This window comes from Parasteatoda tepidariorum, chromosome 1 (genome assembly GCF_043381705.1).
Source record: "Parasteatoda tepidariorum isolate YZ-2023 chromosome 1, CAS_Ptep_4.0, whole genome shotgun sequence".
In the NCBI taxonomy this organism is placed as follows: domain Eukaryota; kingdom Metazoa; phylum Arthropoda; class Arachnida; order Araneae; family Theridiidae; genus Parasteatoda; species Parasteatoda tepidariorum.
The window spans coordinates 2070205-2078909 of record NC_092204.1 but is presented as its reverse complement, the minus strand read 5'-3'; the positions used below and the strand labels follow the sequence as shown (position 1 = coordinate 2078909).

At 26.9% G+C, this 8705-nt stretch overlaps 1 protein-coding gene across 1 annotated transcript in view; it reads right to left on the bottom strand.

Moving 5' to 3' along the window:
• LOC107451361 (citron Rho-interacting kinase-like) overlaps positions 1 to 8705 on the bottom strand; it is a 26772-nt gene that overhangs the window by 6446 nt on the left and 11621 nt on the right. The window contains exons 6-12 of the mRNA XM_043055380.2: positions 7610 to 7768; positions 6719 to 6861; positions 2655 to 2895; positions 779 to 919; positions 515 to 623; positions 107 to 267; positions 1 to 24 (exon numbers count right to left, since the gene is read on the bottom strand). The exon at positions 1 to 24 is cut by the window's left edge and continues 234 nt beyond it. The gene's annotated coding sequence lies outside the window, so the exon portion shown is untranslated. The remainder of the gene's footprint in view (positions 25 to 106; positions 268 to 514; positions 624 to 778; positions 920 to 2654; positions 2896 to 6718; positions 6862 to 7609; positions 7769 to 8705) is intronic.

Sequence of the window (8705 nt, the reverse complement as noted above, 5' to 3'; positions counted from 1 at the left end):
AATAACATTAAATATAAGAAGTCCCTTTAAGGAATAATGAGAGTTACAAACTATGTAATAATGGCAAAATAGATACAGATCAAATAAAATATACTCAATTCTTCACATACTCTGTCTCTGCAATAACATTTTTTCTGCTCTAGCTTGACTCAATTGATCTTGCAGCCTTCGACAACGACTTCTTTCAGTTTCTAACATTTTTTCCAAATCTCTGCTTTGTGGAAGTTGCTGAGGTGCATCTTTCTTCCCAAACAATCGAGCAATAGGCTAAAATTAAGTAACTTTTCATCAATATTTTATTTTTTGGTTCTATGGATACTTCATCAATTTGAATACTAGGTGCATTTTTAAAAATGTTTTTTTTTTTAATGCTCCCAGGATACAAATGTCATTTTTTTTTCTATAGATCACATAAACAACTTCTGGTATACTCTTAAGAAATGTAAACTTTTTACTCAATACAGTTCAAATCTTTAAAGTACAACACAGTATTTTTAAAAAAGTCTTGACATACCCCTTTTTTTCTTTTCCATATTCTCAGTTTTCTCTTGGAGAAAATCAATAAGTTTTGCCTGCTGGGAAATAGTTTCTTGCATTTTTATCTTTTCATGATCATATTTAGCCTACATTTAAAAAAAAATGTGAAATTATTCCATAATTATAAAATATTAAATACCAAGTACATACTGAAACAACTGTTAAACACTATAATTATAAAAATAATCATGTGTTGTAATAAAAGAATTTGACTATACAACAAAATTAAAAGAAAACTTACTTTTTCACTTTATTTTTCATTGTAAAGTTCTTTGATTGATTTCTCAGAGTTTTCACACTTTTTCACTGCTTCTTCAAGGGAAAGTGTTAGTTTTAAATTACTAGATTTTAATGAAGATATTTGAGTGATGTGAGCTGCAGCCTGTTTAAAAAAAATAGAGAAAAAAAACCCTTTCGTATAGCATGAAAAAAAACTTACATTAAAAACTTAATTTTTAATACAAGCGTAAACTTAAAATTAATAACTAATTATTGATTTTTAACCCCCCAAAAAGTTAGTTTTTTTTTATATATATTTAATTGAAATACAACTTTAAATTAACTAAGAAATTTAAACAAAATGAATGATAATCCATGTTTTAAAACATACAATATGATGCAAATTTTGTTGTTTTATGGCCTGATTACTTTACTCGGCAGGGGAGGGAAACAAAACAAGTAAACTCAAGTCCAAATGCTCAATTGATTAATGGGAAGTTGCAACTAGAGCAATTTAAAGTAAAAACACACTTCCTTTTCAGTTATTTTCAACAAGTGATGAACATTAAATCCCTGCGTCCGTAGCAGAATCAATTAAACAGACAAAACGTTGCAAAACGTTAGAGTTCTTGCAGAAAAATTTTTCCTTTGGGAAGTAAAACATTTTGGTAATCTTTTCTGGAGAATTTTTTTTTTTATTTAGTTACTTCTATTGATTTCCACATAGTTTTTAAAATCCTATATTTTTAATTTAGTATTATTTATTACAGCAACTGAATCTCGAAATGACAACTCACATTTAGTAACCCTTTTTTGAAGAGTTTGATGCAGATGATTTTGTCTTCGATATTTCTTTTTTCTCGTTAGTTACTGCTATGGACTTCACGATTTTTTTTAATATGATGGTTTGTTTGATGGATATGTTTAATAAAAACAGTTTATATTGAAAAAAAAAGGTTTAAACAAGGTATTTTTTTCCTTTTTCTTAATATTTCTTAGTTTACTTAAAATATATTTAAAATTTTACACATACCAATACCATTTACACATACCGATGTTGACCAGGAGAAGTAATTAAAATTTACAAACATGTCTTTCCTTCGTGAGTTTATGATTATAATAACTATTTACTGATAAAAAATGAATATTAATCCTGAATATAAGCTTATAAAGTATCTGGTTCTCACTTACAAACAAATAAAATAAACTGTTTTTTAAGTTCCATCCTTGAAAATTTGATTTCCGGAAACTTCTGTGATCAACGATTTTTTTAAACATCTGGACCTTCGATCTCCGGAAACTTCCAGATAATTGTTAGCGAAAAATCCAGACGGAGCATAATCAGCCCTGACAGGGCCACTGCTTAAAATTAAAGATAAAACTGAGATGGAGAAGTTAAGAATTATTCAACATTCAAGCAAATGCAGTTTCAACAATTTAAAGCTAGCTTCACTAGCCCTAGTTGCTAGAGAACACTAAAATAGTTTATAGCACATTTGAATGTAAAAAAAAAATAATAATGCAACTAAATGTGTAAAAATAAATATGACTGATTTAATATTTGTTTATTATTGAATGGTACTTAAAAGACATAGTAAAACAAACAAAAGAAATCTTAAAAAATGATTTCTATATATAGAAGTAAGGAAAATCAGTAGAATTTTAAATCTTTAAGTATTTATTTCTTATGAAAAATAGCTGATTTCAGTTTTGCTAGCAGATGAGAATAGCTGATTTCAGTTTTGCAAGTTTTAATCAAAAAAGTGTGATTATAGTGCGACTACTAAATGAAGAGACTACCAAACCCTATGATTTTCTTTAGTTAGAACATAAATAATCATTTTTAGATTACAAGAAAAAGAGGGGGGAAAAGAGAAAATAGTAATTTAAAAACTTACTTCCTCCTTAATTATGCATAGTTGGCCTTCCAAGTCTAAAATCTTTTTTGAAAATCTAGCTGTATCGTTACTACGAGAGGAGATATCACTTTGCAAATCAATAGTCTTCTTTTGTAAGTCATCAGCAGATTTTTTATAATGATTTAACTGATCTTGAAGCATCTGCAACTCAGTTTCATGAAGTGAGGCTTGGTTTTCTATCTCAACAGAAAGTTCTTGAACACATTTCATCAATCCTTCCCTAAAATTAGAATATATATAGTAAACAATATACAGCAGATCCTTACAAAGATAAACAAGCTGGTTGATTAATAAAAATTTGTAATTTTATTTTAAAAAATTTATATATGATAAGTAAAAAGTATATAGTAGTAATAAAACTATAAAGTTAAAGTGAACTCAACTGCAACTTTAAATAAGGACCTTTCAATTTTAAATGAGGTGTCTTTCAGAGAAATGTCTTGAGAAATCTTTTCAGGAGTATACAGAAAAAACAAGAATAAACATGCTCCAATAAAAAGAATATCCAATTTAAAGTTATATTCCACGTATAAGGAGCTTTATATCATTAAATGACAGATAATAAAAGGAAAAGGTCACATCCCCAGGAAGGGTCAAGATCACATAACTCAAAAATTCTTTAATGCTAAATCATCAGACACATGATTTCTTCAATTTAAACTAAATTTAGGATAGTTATATGGCGTCCTCCCTAATTTTTTTTATTAAATTTACACAGATTTTATCAACAAAAAAAAAATTTATGCTGTTCACAGTCACAGTTATATAGATCTTTGTTAAATAATGATCATAGCATGTGACTTTTTCTGTTAAACGAGAATAAATAAAAAAAAGATAGTATGACAACTATTATCTTATCATACACAAAGAAACATTTACCATTTTTTTTATATTTTCACTGACAGAGATAGCCTAGGCCTGAAAGGTTGCAGGGCTTATGTATTTTGTCATAGATTTTAAACTCATTAATTCGTTTTTGTTCTCTATTAAATAATTTATTCAGTTAATAGAATAATTTCCTAGTACTTGGACAAGTAAAAAAGAATACAATTAACAATTAATCTCAATAAATAAAATTAAAACAGATCTAGAGCTACATTGATGAAGCTATTGCTGCTGATCCCCGATTCATCTTCAGCGATGACAAAAAGACAATACCAGCTAATATGTGTAATAGAATTTCTGGCGATTTAAAAAGAAGATTTTATGGTACTAATCACCACACCTATGCATCATGCATTTTCATCACACAAATGCGTGCGACCACTAATACAATATCAAAAACAAGGCAATCACATCAGACACCCATCCTTTAAGACCAAGGAACACAGGTAAAAGCAGTGGAAGTCTAAAACTTCACCTTTCACATCAATCTTTTGTTCTTATTTTTGGCCACAGCTCTAAAATACACTAACGCTGTGATGGCGGCTGTTCTGAGTGACAGGCAGTACCTATTTTCCTAACTAATAGCAACTCTCAGCCTGTATGTTGTTGAGTTGGTGGTTTGTATTTATCTGTATATGCTTGTAGCAATATACACAAACATACGTAGCTATTTATTAAAAGATTATATTTTACTGTAAATTATATTTCAAGAAATGACTTAATGTTTTTTGCATAATTTCTATGTAAAGCAATAAAGTGATAAACTAAACAAAAACTATAATAATTTCAAAAAAAGTCGCATTCAATTTCAAAATATGCGCTTATCAACTTATGCGGCCTCCTTTACCTATGCCTAATTTAAATGTGGCCTCTCACAGTAAAAATGTTCCCTTTCTTTGCACTATGCTATTGTAAATAAATAAAATAAAACCTTGATTGAACGACTTTTTTAAATGACTGACAACTGAAGTTGGATAAAAGTGGAAGAAAAAGTATGACATTCATCGCAGAAAAAAAAATGATTTTAAAAATTAAATATTATTAACATTTTGTTCCAAGTCAAAGCAATGTTTGCACAGCACAGCATGAAAATCATGAATGAAAAGCCAAAATTTTCATATGCTATATAATATTTGCTTATCAAATAAATAAAAAATGATAAACATTCATTTTTTTAAATAAAAAAAGTTACAAAATTTTAAAACAATCATTAAAATTTTGGTACCATTTATCTTGGTATTCGTACCTGTGTCACATTATTGGGAAGTACTTGTTTTTTGTTGAAAACACCAACTGATAACTCTTCGGAAAAAGTCTAACTTTGATTAAGTTTCTTTATTGCTTCTCTGCTATGATTTCATCATTTTTAATAAAGGTTAAGAGAAATATTAAGTTTCATTTAACTTAGTATCCACACTATTTGTTTTTCAAATTAATCTGCTCATTAATCACTTTCTGCTTCTACAAAAAGTTTGTTATTTTGAATTTCCAATGTCAGAACATTAAGCTTTATTCAAATTAAATATCTACCCTTTTGTTCATTTAAACTAAATTTCCCCTTTCTTCGAATCAGACAGAAAAGTAATTGTTTCTTGCAGAAAACATCGCCTATTAGCACTTTGAATAATACCTTCAATTATGAATACCTGCCCGATAAATTAAAAAAAAATAATTAATTAACAAAAAGGTCCATCTCCACCATTTTTTTAAAAATCCATATGGTTTTTCGCTCGTTTTTAGGCACTTCTACATAGTTTTTCAGATTTCAATATTTTTAATACAGTATTACTAAAACACACAAATTTTGAATAGGAGTCATTTTTTAAGCGTTTAGTTTTAAACAATTCCACTGTTTCCGATTTTACAACACTTACGATCATTTTTTCAACCATTTCAACAAATTTTCTTTTTTCATCAAATTCCAATATTTTTAATTGACTTTATTATGACAAAAAAGTTTTTTAATTTGAATTAGCACTTTTGACGCACTTCATTAGAGACAATTTCCTCCTAAATCTGTCTTATTTTCTTATTGAATTCCATTATGTTTACCGTGTTACGACAATATGCAAATTTGAGTTATTAATTTTTTACATGCTTGATTCTCATATATTTTTATTTTTAAATTCCCAATGTCTTCAATACAATCTTATTAAAAAAAAAGCATTTCAAATTTGATTCAACACATCTTAAATGCACTTCTTGCACAAAGATTTCATCGTAAATACGAATATTTTTTTATCGTTTTCGACCATTTCAACATAATTTTTTAAATTTTGAGGTTACTACAACGCAAAATTTTTTTAATTTGAGTTATTTCTTATTGATATGCTTGATTCATCTCGACTACATCACAATAATCTAAGTTGCTTGTTGATAATTTTTTCAGTAGGTTATATAATGTTTTTTTAGCCATTACCATGTGTTTGTTGAAACACATGGTAATGGCTAAAAAAAAAAATATTTTAATATAAGCAAATTTCAAATTTGAGTTATCCCTTTTTGACGAGCACAGTTTTCAACAACTCTATTGTACATTCACACTAATTCTGTAGTTATGATTGTTCCACATAGCTTTTTTAATGCTGATGCTTTTAATACAATGACAAGTGACTATTATGACACGTGAATTTGGTTCATTTTAAATGCACGTAATTGTTATAAACCGAATGTTCATTCGGTTTATAACAATTACGTCATAAATTCACATTGATTTCTGAACATGCTTTTTATTAGATTTTTATTGTTGTTTAACCATTTCCATATAATTTTTTTAACTCAAATATTATTAGTTATTAGTTAATAATAATAAGTTATTAGATAATAATAACACGCAAATTTTAAAAATTCATATCATTTTTGAAGGACCTCAAGGATCCTATTTTAATTTTTTTTTTTCTTTTTGGGTGGTTGTACTTTATCTCTCTTTAATAAATTTCAACTAAAGGTTCTTCTTTCACCCTTTTTACTCTTTAGAAGAGCATAGGACCTCACTTATGCTTCTTTACCTCTCTAATTTTTCTTTGAACAACCACTGATTTGATATAAGTCAACCGACTAAAATTCAGTGTATATTGAGCACAAGGTAATGAATAAATATGCTTTGCACATTGAAAGAATCTTTTGAATTTAAATTCTTGTTACAAAGAAAAACTTACCTCTAGATTGCAGCTGATCTAAGCGAAATGAGATATTGTATAAAATTAGAGTGTAATCCTCATCTAATTTGGCATCTCATCTTACCCGCCAAAAATTACCATCTAGAGTGGTAACCATAAGCTCATCTCGAGTACTCACAAGACTGAAAGAATACAAGACAAATTTTCTTTCAAAAGCCACAAAAAAAGCAATTGGTTAAAAAAAAAATTGTTTTTAAATTATACAGCTAGATAATTTTTCTATTTTAAATTCAATCAATATGAAATATTTTTGTGTTGGAAAGCTATTACATGAAATTTGTTTTCAATTATTAAATTACATAACGTGAAAAAATATTTAGATTAGGGGAGTACAACCTTCATTGAAAGGCCACAGTAAAACACCATTTGGTTTATAGTATCAGTTTATAGGTTAATAAAAAAAATTTATTTTCTTTTTAGAAAAATAGTTCTATTCCTTTAAGTCTAAATGAATTTCTGCATCTTTGATTTTTAAATAAATTCTCGAACTGCAAGTGCTTTGGCTACAGAACATTTTTTAAATCAAAAAAAGAAAGCTATAATTTTTTTATCTCCTTTATAAAAAAACTTATCAGTTAGAAAAAACAATTAGCCTTTTTTCTTATACAAGTTATTTAGCTTTTAAACTAGTATATAGAGAATCATCTTTCAATTGCAAAATGGCAAGGCTTTCAATTAGGCCTTGAAGACCAAAACAAAGTACTTGTTTTGTGTTAAAAGTAAAAAGTATAGGAAGAAACTGAAAATTTCTGTCAATAGTACAATTAAAATGCCTTACTGAGACTATTCTAAGTAACTAATGAGGATTATCTCGATTCACTGTCGACAAATGCACAAAAGCATAAAATGATATTTCCAAAAAATATTAACCTGCATATTAATGAGTCAAGGCATAAATTGTTCACAAGTTCTAGTGAAAGAGGTGGCACTTTTTCTTTCAAAAACAGCTCATCGCTTTCTCTACGTAATCCAGAGACCCTATAAAAAATAACATGAAAAATGTTTACTTAAATGCAAAATATAACAATACTACAGTTTTTACCAAAATAAAAACATTGAAGCTTATTTGAAAAAATACATAATAAACAAAGAATAAAATTAAATGGATTTATTCAACAGTATTTAAAATTAACTAATTGATAACCAAACATATACAACCATACAAAAATACTTAAAATTGTTACTATTAAGAGAGAAACTTCTACAAAATAAAAACATCATTTCCTTACTATTTTATTTCCTTATTATTTTATTTCCTTATTATTTTATTTCCTTACCATTTTACTTCCTTACTATTTTTTTCCTTATTATTTTATTTCTTTAAATTTTAATATTCTTGCATTTTAGAATAAAATTTAGAATACTGACATCTTTTAACCATGCCGAATTTGAGGTATACTGTAACTTTTAAATTTCTAGGATTTTTACTGTAATTTATTTTGCTATATAAGATTTGGTAGATTAATTTTAGTTTTTAAGGAAATCATATCAGAAGTCTTAATTTATAAATCAAAGTAAATTTATAAGGGAACGAGTGACATTTCCAAATTGATTTAAAAATCATTAATTTAATTATTTCAAATCATTTTGTTACAAAAATTGGAAATCCTCATATTACTCAATTAAAAAAATTTTCTATATGAGGTACAAAATTTGAGAAACTTTTTACCTGTAGACTCTAAACTAACTTAGTTTGATTTACAACCAGTTTGCTTTTCTGTGTTAAGAACTGTTTTCCTTGAATATAATTCAATAAAACTGAACTTGGCAAGAAATTTTTTACGAATTACATAGTCACCAAAGTCACCAATGAGTAAAAAGGAAATTATGCTGTACTTTTTCAATAAATTTTCACTTATTTTAATTATTGTTTTGCAAATATCTAACTAAATAAATATTAATAATTGATAACAAAATATTGTACAAAAGCATTAAAGTGAAATAAAAGAAATATATTACTTGCTAT